This window comes from Brachyhypopomus gauderio, chromosome 1 (genome assembly GCF_052324685.1).
Source record: "Brachyhypopomus gauderio isolate BG-103 chromosome 1, BGAUD_0.2, whole genome shotgun sequence".
Lineage (NCBI taxonomy): Eukaryota > Metazoa > Chordata > Actinopteri > Gymnotiformes > Hypopomidae > Brachyhypopomus > Brachyhypopomus gauderio.
This window is the reverse complement of record NC_135211.1, coordinates 25,058,634-25,068,830: the sequence shown is the minus strand read 5'-3', so window position 1 is coordinate 25,068,830 and position 10,197 is coordinate 25,058,634. Positions and strand designations below refer to the sequence as shown.

General features: G+C 45.1%; 10 non-coding genes across 10 annotated transcripts; all 10 read right to left on the bottom strand.

The window, feature by feature from the left end:
- Positions 1-202: 202 nt before the first annotated feature.
- trnal-uag (transfer RNA leucine (anticodon UAG)) lies at positions 203-284 on the bottom strand. Its single transcript has one exon. It is a non-coding gene; the product is annotated as a tRNA-Leu (tRNA).
- A 612-nt stretch (positions 285-896) lies between these two features.
- trnal-uag (transfer RNA leucine (anticodon UAG)) lies at positions 897-978 on the bottom strand. Its single transcript has one exon. It is a non-coding gene; the product is annotated as a tRNA-Leu (tRNA).
- Positions 979-1,587: 609 nt separating this feature from the next.
- trnal-uag (transfer RNA leucine (anticodon UAG)) lies at positions 1,588-1,669 on the bottom strand. The gene has a single exon. It is a non-coding gene; the product is annotated as a tRNA-Leu (tRNA).
- Positions 1,670-3,300: 1,631 nt separating this feature from the next.
- Positions 3,301-3,382, bottom strand: trnal-uag (transfer RNA leucine (anticodon UAG)). The gene has a single exon. It is a non-coding gene; the product is annotated as a tRNA-Leu (tRNA).
- A 1,633-nt stretch (positions 3,383-5,015) lies between these two features.
- On the bottom strand, positions 5,016-5,098 carry trnal-uag (transfer RNA leucine (anticodon UAG)). The gene has a single exon. It is a non-coding gene; the product is annotated as a tRNA-Leu (tRNA).
- Positions 5,099-7,326: 2,228 nt separating this feature from the next.
- On the bottom strand, positions 7,327-7,408 carry trnal-uag (transfer RNA leucine (anticodon UAG)). Its single transcript has one exon. It is a non-coding gene; the product is annotated as a tRNA-Leu (tRNA).
- A 607-nt stretch (positions 7,409-8,015) lies between these two features.
- On the bottom strand, positions 8,016-8,097 carry trnal-uag (transfer RNA leucine (anticodon UAG)). Its single transcript has one exon. It is a non-coding gene; the product is annotated as a tRNA-Leu (tRNA).
- Positions 8,098-8,706: 609 nt separating this feature from the next.
- trnal-uag (transfer RNA leucine (anticodon UAG)) lies at positions 8,707-8,788 on the bottom strand. The gene has a single exon. It is a non-coding gene; the product is annotated as a tRNA-Leu (tRNA).
- Positions 8,789-9,400: 612 nt separating this feature from the next.
- On the bottom strand, positions 9,401-9,482 carry trnal-uag (transfer RNA leucine (anticodon UAG)). Its single transcript has one exon. It is a non-coding gene; the product is annotated as a tRNA-Leu (tRNA).
- A 609-nt stretch (positions 9,483-10,091) lies between these two features.
- trnal-uag (transfer RNA leucine (anticodon UAG)) lies at positions 10,092-10,173 on the bottom strand. The gene has a single exon. It is a non-coding gene; the product is annotated as a tRNA-Leu (tRNA).
- Between the last annotated feature and the right edge of the window lie 24 nt (positions 10,174-10,197).

Here is a 10,197-nt window from a genome sequence, read left to right as displayed (position 1 = left end):
TTCCTGTCTGTTATCAAAACACCGCAGGTTCTTCTTCAATGGGGCCTAAGAACAAAGCCAGGTATGAGCATTTGCAAACGGCATTGTGGCATGGCTCTCTGCTACCATCATGCGAATGACTGCTCTTCAGCCTTGGGTCAGGCACCATTGTTGAGAGTGATTAGGTATAAGAATTCTTCTGCCATCTCCTGAAAACACTGCTTGGCAGCGGTGGGATTCGAACCCACGCCTCCGCAGAGACTGGAGCCTAAATCCAGCGCCTTAGACCACTCGGCCACGCTACCCTGTTGTAATATCGTTTTTGCAATTTTCAAGTCTGGAGTCCTCCAAAGCAGCATTCTCAACTTGGTACATGAGCAGGGCTGAACTTGTGAGGAACAATGCTTGCCTAACCTTCTAAGTAAAAAATGCTAAGCTATATGTAACTCTGAAAAAGAAGAATGGTTCCAATATATTTTTCAAATTGTTTCCCCTCATCTGGTCTGGAAGAGAGGGGTTTCAAGAGAACACAAAGACAAGAATCATTGTAAAGTTACCATCTAGCAGCATTCGATCCCACGCCTCCTCAGAGACTGGAGCCTAAATCCAGCACGTTAGGCTACTCGGACACGCTACCACAGGAAGACTGTATTTGCTGACATTCTTGTGGAAGAAGGTGAATGTGTCTTCTGTCAGAAGAGGAAAGATGCATCATTCCCTGCCTGTTATCAAAACACCGCAGGTTCTTCTTCAATGGGGCCTAAGAACAAAGCCAGGTATGAGCATTTGCAAAGGGCATCGTGGCACGGCTCTCTGCTACCATCATGCGAATGACTGCTCTTCAGCCTTGGGTCAGGCACCATTGTTGAGAGTGATTAGGTATAAGAATTCTTCTGCCATCTCCTAAAAACACTGCTTGGCAGCGGTGAGATTCGAACCCACGCCTCCGCAGAGACTGGAGCCTAAATCCAGCGGCTTAGACCACTCGGCCACGCTACCCTGTTGTAATATCATTTTTGCAATTTTCAAGTCTGGAGTCCTCCAAAGCAGCATTCTCAACTTGGTACATGAGCAGGGCTGAACTTGTGAGGAACAATGCTTGCCTAACCTTCAAAGTAAAAAATGCTAAGCTGTATGTAACTCTGAAAAAGAAGAATGGTTCCAATGTCTTTTTCAAATTGTTTCCCCTCATCTAGACTGGAAGAGAGGGTTTTCAAGAGAACACAAAGGCAAGAATCGTTGTAAAGTTACCAGCTGGCAGCATTCGATCCCACGCCTCCTCAGAGACTGGAGCCTAAATGCAGCGCCTTAGACCACTCAGACACGCTACCACAGGAAGACTGTATTTGCTGACATTCTTGTGGAAGAAGGTGAATTTGTCTTCTGTCAAAAGAGGAAAGATGCATCATTTCCTGCCTGTTATCAAAACACCGCAGGGTCTTCAATGTCGCCTAAGAACAAAGCCAGGTATGAGCATTTGCAAACGGCATCGTGGCATGGCTCTCTGCTACCATCATGCGAATGACTGCTCTTCAGCCGTGGGTCAGGCACCGTTGTTGAGAGTGATTAGGTATAAGAATTCTTCTGCCATTTCCTAAAAACACTGCTTGGCAGCGGTGGGATTCGACCCCACGCATCCGCAGAGACTGGAGCCTAAATCCAGCGCCTTAGAACACTCGGCCACGCTACCCTGTTGTAATGCCATTTTTGCAATTTTCAAGTCTGGAGTCCTCCAAAGCAGCATTCTCAACTTGGTACATGAGCAGGGCTGAACTTGTGAGGAACAATGCTTGCATAACCTTCAAAGTAAAAAATGCTAAGCTATATGTAACTCTGAAAAAGAAGAAGGGTTCCAATGTCTTTTTCAAATTGTTTCCCATCATCTATACTGGAAGAGTGGGTTTTCAAGAGAACACAAAGGCAAGAATCATTGTAAAGTTACCAGCATTCAATCCCATGCCTCAGCAGAGACTGGAGCCTAAATCCAGCGCCTTAGACCACTCGGCCACGCTACCCTGTTGTAATATCATTTTTGCAATTTTCAAGTCTGGAGTCCTCCAAAGCAGCATTCTCAACTTGGTACATGAGCAGGGCTGAACTTGTGAGGAACAATGCTTGCCTAACCTTCAAAGTAAAAAATGCTAAGCTATATGTAACTCTGAAAAAGAAGAATGGTTCCAATGTCTTTTTCAAATTGTTTCCCGTCATCTGTACTGGAAGAGAGGGTTTTCAAGAGAACACAAAGGCAAGAATCATTGTAAAGTGACAAGCTGGCAGCATTCGATCCCACGCCTTCTCAGAGACTGGAACCTAAATCCAGTGCCTTAGACCACTAGGACACGCTACCACAGGAAGACAGTATTTGCTGACATTCTTGTGGAAGAAGGTGAATTTGTCTTCTGTCAGAAGAGGAAAGATGCATCATTTCCTGCCTGTTATCAAAACACCGCAGGGTCTTCTTCAATGGGGCCTAAGAACAAAGCCAGGTATGAGCATTTGCAAACGGCATCGTGGCATGGCTCTCTGCTACCATCATGCGAATGACTGCTCTTCAGCCTTGGGTCAGGCACCGTTGTTGAGAGTGATTAGGTATAAGAATTCTTCTGCCATTTCCTAAAAACACTGCTTGGCAGCGGTGGGATTCGACCCCACGCATTCGCAGAGACTGGAGACTAAATCCAGCTCCTTAGACCGCTCGGCCACGCTACCCTGTGGTAATAACATTTTTGCAATTTTCAAGTCTGGAGTCCTCCAAAGCAGCATTCTCAACTTGGTACATGAGCAGGGCTGAACTTGTGAGGAACAATGCTTGCCTAACCTTCAAAGTAAAAAATGCTAAGCTATATGTAACTCTGAAAAAGAAGAATGGTTCCAATATATTTTTCAAATTGTTTCCCCTCATCTGGTCTGGAAGAGAGGGGTTTCAAGAGAACACAAAGACAAGAATCATTGTAAAGTTACCATCTAGCAGCATTCGATCCCACGCCTCCTCAGAGACTGGAGCCTAAATCCAGCACGTTAGGCTACTCGGACACGCTACCACAGGAAGACTGTATTTGCTGACATTCTTGTGGAAGAAGGTGAATGTGTCTTCTGTCAGAAGAGGAAAGATGCATCATTTCCTGCCTGTTATCAAAACACCGCAGGTTCTTCTTCAATGGGGCCTAAGAACAAAGCCAGGTATGAGCATTTGCAAAGGGCATCGTGGCACGGCTCTCTGCTACCATCATGCGAATGACTGCTCTTCAGCCTTGGGTCAGGCACCATTGTTGAGAGTGATTAGGTATAAGAATTCTTCTGCCATCTCCTAAAAACACTGCTTGGCAGCGGTGAGATTCGAACCCACGCCTCCGCAGAGACTGGAGCCTAAATCCAGCGGCTTAGACCACTCGGCCACGCTACCCTGTTGTAGTATCATTTTTGCAATTTTCAAGTCTGGAGTCCTCCAAAGCAGCATTCTCAACTTGGTACATGAGCAGGGCTGAACTTGTGAGGAACAATGCTTGCCTAACCTTCAAAGTAAAAAATGCTAAGCTATATGTAACTCTGAAAAAGAAGAATGGTTCCAATGTCTTTTTCAAATTGTTTCCCCTCATCTAGTGTGAAAGAGAGGGTTGTCAAGAGAACACAACGGCAAGAATCATTGTAAACTTATCGTCTGGCAGCATTCAACATCACACCTCGTCAGAGACTGGAGCCTAAATCCAGCACCTTAGACCACTCGGCCATGCTACCCAGTGTAAGTGTCTTTTTTGTCATTTTCAGGTCTGGAGTCTTCCAAAGCAGCATTCTCAACTTGGTCCATGAGCAGGGCTGAACTTGTGAGGAACAATGCTTGCCTAACCTTCAAAGTAAAAAATGCTAAGCTATATGTAACTCTGAAAAAGAAGAATGGTTCCAATGTCTTTTTCAAATTGTTTCCCCTCATCTAGACTGGAAGAGAGGGTTTTCAAGAGAACACAAAGGCAAGAATCGTTGTAAAGTTACCAGCTGGCAGCATTCGATCCCACGCCTCCTCAGAGACTGGAGCCTAAATGCAGCGCCTTAGACCACTCAGACACGCTACCACAGGAAGACTGTATTTGCTGACATTCTTGTGGAAGAAGGTGAATTTGTCTTCTGTCAAAAGAGGAAAGATGCATCATTTCCTGCCTGTTATCAAAACACCGCAGGGTCTTCAATGTCGCCTAAGAACAAAGCCAGGTATGAGCATTTGCATACGGCATCGTGGCATGGCTCTCTGCTACCATCATGCGAATGACTGCTCTTCAACCTTGGGTCAGGCACCGTTGTTGAGAGTGATTAGGTATAAGAATTCTTCTGCCATTTCCTAAAAACACTGCTTGGCAGCGGTGGGATTCGACCCCACACATCCGCAGAGACTGGAGACTAAATCCAGCTCCTTAGACCGCTCGGCCACGCTACCCTGTGGTAATATCATTTTTGCAATTTTCAAGTCTGGAGTCCTCCAAAGCAGCATTCTCAACTTGGTACATGAGCAGGGCTGAACTTGTGAGGAACAATGCTTGCCTAACTTTCAAAGTAAAAAATGCTAAGCTATATGTAACTGAAAAAGAAGAAGGGTTCCAATGTCTTTTTCAAATTGTTTCCCCTCATCTAGACTGGAAGAGAGGGTTTTCAAGAGAACACAAAGGCAAGAATCGTTGTAAAGTTACCAGCTGGCAGCATTCGATCCCACGCCTTCTCAGAGACTGGAGCCTAAATCCAGTGCCTTAGACCACTCGGACACGCTACCACAGGAAGACAGTATTTGCTGACATTCTTGTGGAAGAAGGTGAATTTGTCTTCTGTCAGAAGAGGAAAGATGCATCATTTCCTGCCTGTTATCAAAACAACGCAGGTTCTTCTTCAATGTCGCCTAAGAACAAAGCCATGTATGAGCATTTGCAAACGGCATCGTGGCATGGCTCTCTGCTACCATCATGCGAATGACTGCTCTTCAACCTTGGGTCAGGCACCGTTGTTGAGAGTGATTAGGTATAAGAATTCTTCTGCCATCTCCTAAAAACACTGCTTGGCAGCGGTGGGATTCGAACCCACGCCTCCGAAGAGACTGGAGCCTAAATCCAGCACCTTAGACCACTTGGCCACGCTATCCTGTTGTAATATCATTTTTGCAATTTTCAAGTCTGGAGTCCTCCAAAGCAGCATTCTCAACTTGGTACATGAGCAGGGCTGAACTTGTGAGGAACAATGCTTGCCTAACCTTCAAAGTAAAAAATGCTAAGCTATATGTAACTCTGAAAAAGAAGAATGGTTCCAATGTCTTTTTCAAATTGTTTCCCCTCATCTAGACTGGAAGAGAGGGTTTTCAAGAGAACACAAAGGCAAGAATCGTTGTAAAGTTACCAGCTGGCAGCATTCGATCCCACGCATCCTCAGAGACTGGAGCCTAAATGCAGCGCCTTAGACCACTCAGACACGCTACCACAGGAAGACTGTATTTGCTGACATTCTTGTGGAAGAAGGTGAATTTGTCTTCTGTCAAAAGAGGAAAGATGCATCATTTCCTGCCTGTTATCAAAACACCACAGGGTCTTCAATGTCGCCTAAGAACAAAGCTAGGTATGAGCATTTGCAAACGGCATCGTGGCATGGCTCTCTGCTACCATCATGCGAATGACTGCTCTTCAGCCTTGGGTCAGGCACCGTTGTTGAGAGTGATTAGGTATAAGAATTCTTCTGCCATTTCCTAAAAAAACTGCTTGGCAGCGGTGGGATTCGACCCCACGCATCCGCAGAGACTGGAGACTAAATCCAGCTCCTTAGACCGCTCTGCCACACTACCCTGTGGTAATATCATTTTTGCAATTTTCAAGTCTGGAGTCCTCCAAAGCAGCATTCTCAACTTGGTACATGAGCAGGGCTGAACTTGTGAGGAACAATGCTTGCCTAACTTTCAAAGTAAAAAATGCTAAGCTATATGTAACTGAAAAAGAAGAAGGGTTCCAATGTCTTTTTCAAATTGTTTCCCGTCATCTGTACTGGAAGAGAGAGTTTTCAAGAGAACACAAAGGCAAGAATCATTGTAAAGTTACCAGCTGGCAGCATTCGATCCCACACCTTCTCAGAGACTGGAGCCTAAATCCAGTGCCTTAGACCAGGGGTTCTCAACTGGTCTCAGCCCGGGACCCACTTTTTCTCATTGTCATTAAGTCGCGACCCATTAAAGAAAAAAAAGTTGTAGGTTGCCATACACCATGCACTTTATGTAATACAACTTGTTTGGTGGTCTTATGAAGGACCTTTTAAAAGCTATTGAAATTATAAAAAAAAACAGTATGTAGTGTTCTGGGGCCTTCACGACCGCCCCTTGCGTCCGTGTTAAGGTAATTTGTAGACGGTGCCTTAGACGTTGCAGTGGTGAAAGTTGCACATTTAAAATAACATGTTGTCTGCTATTTAAAATACGTCTATTCCTGACGTAAACAAAGTTGTAGATGTTTGTCTTAGTTGCCAGAAATAAGAATTTTCATATTCTGGCACTTTTGCTAATACTGTCAAAGTTATTGAAGAAAGAATTAAGAATATGTGAACGTGAAACAAACTTTACTAGTATGCATACGAGTGACTTTTGATACCATTAAAATTACCTTAAAACTATGTACAGCTATAAAGAAGTGTGTCCTCTTTGGGTCCGACACAGAGATACGGTCTCTGGTCCGACAGAGATGTAGACTGGAAAAAATGCGATATTTTTCGCTTGGCCATTTTCAACGCTTAGCGATTAGCGCTCCGCTGCTTTGCGAGTCACGCTGGTGATCAGATTCCCGCATTTGTTGATGGGGAGTGAAATAATTATATTACTCGCAAATTTAAATTTATGGTCGCGATTGCGACGATTTTAGTCGCAATCTGGAGCCCTGTCATGTCTGACGGGTGCCTCTCTGTATTTTTTCAGGATAAAAGGTGAGTACAAAATTAGAAGAGTAGCATATTAATTTTTTTACAAACTGTCCGCGACCCACCCAGAACGTGTCCGCGACCCACTTTTGGGTCGCGACCCACCAGTTGAGAATCACTGCCTTAGACCACTCGGACACGCTACCACAGGAAGACAGTATTTGCTGACATTCTTGTGGAAGAAGGTGAATTTGTCTTCTGTCAGAAGAGGAAAGATGCATCATTTCCTGCCTGTTATCAAAACACCGCAGGGTCTTCAATGTCGCCTAAGAACAAAGCCAGGTATGAGCATTTGCAAATGGCTTCGTGGCATGGCTCTCTGCTACCATCATGCGAATGACTGCTCTTCAGCCTTGGGTCAGGCACCGTTGTTGAGAGTGATTAGGTATAAGAATTCTTCTGCCATCTCCTAAAAACACTGCTTGGCAGCGGTGGGATTCAAACCCACGACTCCGCAGAGACTGGAGCCTAAATCCTGCGCCTTAGATCACTCGGCCACGCTACCCTGTTGTAATATCATTTTTGCAATTTTCAAGTCTGGAGTCCTCCAAAGCAGCATTCTCAACTTGGTACATGAGCAGGGCTGAACTTGTTAGGAACAATGCTTGCCTAACCTTCAAAGTAAAAAATGCTAAGCTATATGTAACTGAAAAAGAAGAATGGTTCCAATGTCTTTTTCAAATTGTTTCCCCTCATCTGTACTGGAAGAGAGTGTTTTCAAGAGAACACAAAGGCAAGAATCATTGTAAAGTTACCAGCTGGCAGCATTCGATCCCATGCCTTCTCAGAGACTGGAGCCTAAATCCAGTGCCTTAGACCATTCAGACACGCTACCACAGGAAGACTGTATTTGCTGACATTCTTGTGGAAGAAGGTGAATTTGTCTTCTGTCAGAAGAGGAAAGATGCATCATTTCCTGCCTGTTATCAAAACACCGCAGGGTCTTCAATGTCGCCTAAGAACAAAGCCAGGTATGAGCATTTGCAAATGGCATCGTGGCATGGCTCTCTGCTACCATCATGCGAATGACTGCTCTTCAGCCTTGGGTCAGGCAACGTTTTTGAGAGTGATTAGGTATAAGAATTCTTCTGCCATGTCCTAAAAACACTGCTTGGCAGCGGTGGGATTCGAACCCACGCCTCCGCAGAGACTGGAGCCTAAATCCAGCGCCTTAGACCACTCGGCCACGCTACCCTGTTGTAATATCATTTTTGCAATTTTCAAGTCTGGAGTCCTCCAAAGCAGCATTCTCAACTTGGTACATGAGCAGGGCTGAACTTGTGAGGAACAATGCTTGCCTAACCTTCAAAGTAAAAAATGCTAAGCTATATGTAACTCTGAAAAAGAAGAATGGTTCCAATGTCTTTTTCAAATTGATTCCCGTCATCTGTATTGGAAGAGAGGGTTTTCAAGAGAACACAAAGGCAAGAATCATTGTAAAGTGACAAGCTGGCAGCATTCGATCCCACGCCTTCTCAGAGACTGGAACCTAAATCCAGTGCCTTAGACCACTAGGACACGCTACCACAGGAAGACAGTATTTGCTGACATTCTTGTGGAAGAAGGTGAATTTGTCTTCTGTCAGAAGAGGAAAGATGCATCATTTCCTGCCTGTTATCAAAACACCGCAGGGTCTTCAATGTCGCCTAAGAACAAAGCCAGGTATGAGCATTTGCAAATGGCATCGTGGCATGGCTCTCTGCTACCATCATGCGAATGACTGCTCTTCAGCCTTGGGTCAGGCAATGTTTTTGAGAGTGATTAGGTATAAGAATTCTTCTGCCATGTCCTAAAAACACTGCTTGGCTGCGGTGGGATTCAAACCCACGCCTCCGCAGAGACTGGAGCCTAAATCCAGCGCCTTAGACCACTCGGCCATGCTACCCTGTTGTAATATCATTTTTGCAATTTTCAAGTCTGGAGTCCTCCAAAGCAGCATTCTCAACTTGGTACATGAGCAGGGCTGAACTTGTGAGGAACAATGCTTGCCTAACCTTCAAAGTAAAAAATGCTAAGCTATATGTAACTCTGAAAAAGAAGAATGGTTCCAATATATTTTTCAAATTGTTTCCCCTCATCTGGTCTGGAAGAGAGGGGTTTCAAGAGAACACAAAGACAAGAATCATTGTAAAGTTACCATCTAGCAGCATTCGATCCCACGCCTCCTCAGAGACTGGAGCCTAAATCCAGCACGTTAGGCTACTCGGACACGCTACCACAGGAAGACTGTATTTGCTGACATTCTTGTGGAAGAAGGTGAATGTGTCTTCTGTCAGAAGAGGAAAGATGCATCATTCCCTGCCTGTTATCAAAACACCGCAGGTTCTTCTTCAATGGGGCCTAAGAACAAAGCCAGGTATGAGCATTTGCAAAGGGCATCGTGGCACGGCTCTCTGCTACCATCATGCGAATGACTGCTCTTCAGCCTTGGGTCAGGCACCATTGTTGAGAGTGATTAGGTATAAGAATTCTTCTGCCATCTCCTAAAAACACTGCTTGGCAGCGGTGAGATTCGAACCCACGCCTCCGCAGAGACTGGAGCCTAAATCCAGCGGCTTAGACCACTCGGCCACGCTACCCTGTTGTAATATCATTTTTGCAATTTTCAAGTCTGGAGTCCTCCAAAGCAGCATTCTCAACTTGGTACATGAGCAGGGCTGAACTTGTGAGGAACAATGCTTGCCTAACCTTCAAAGTAAAAAATGCTAAGCTGTATGTAACTCTGAAAAAGAAGAATGGTTCCAATGTCTTTTTCAAATTGTTTCCCCTCATCTAGACTGGAAGAGAGGGTTTTCAAGAGAACACAAAGGCAAGAATCGTTGTAAAGTTACCAGCTGGCAGCATTCGATCCCACGCCTCCTCAGAGACTGGAGCCTAAATGCAGCGCCTTAGACCACTCAGACACGCTACCACAGGAAGACTGTATTTGCTGACATTCTTGTGGAAGAAGGTGAATTTGTCTTCTGTCAAAAGAGGAAAGATGCATCATTTCCTGCCTGTTATCAAAACACCGCAGGGTCTTCAATGTCGCCTAAGAACAAAGCCAGGTATGAGCATTTGCAAACGGCATCGTGGCATGGCTCTCTGCTACCATCATGCGAATGACTGCTCTTCAGCCGTGGGTCAAGCACCGTTGTTGAGAGTGATTAGGTATAAGAATTCTTCTGCCATTTCCTAAAAACACTGCTTGGCAGCGGTGGGATTCGACCCCACGCATCCGCAGAGACTGGAGCCTAAATCCAGCGCCTTAGAACACTCGGCCACGCTACCCTGTTGTAATGCCATTTTTGCAAT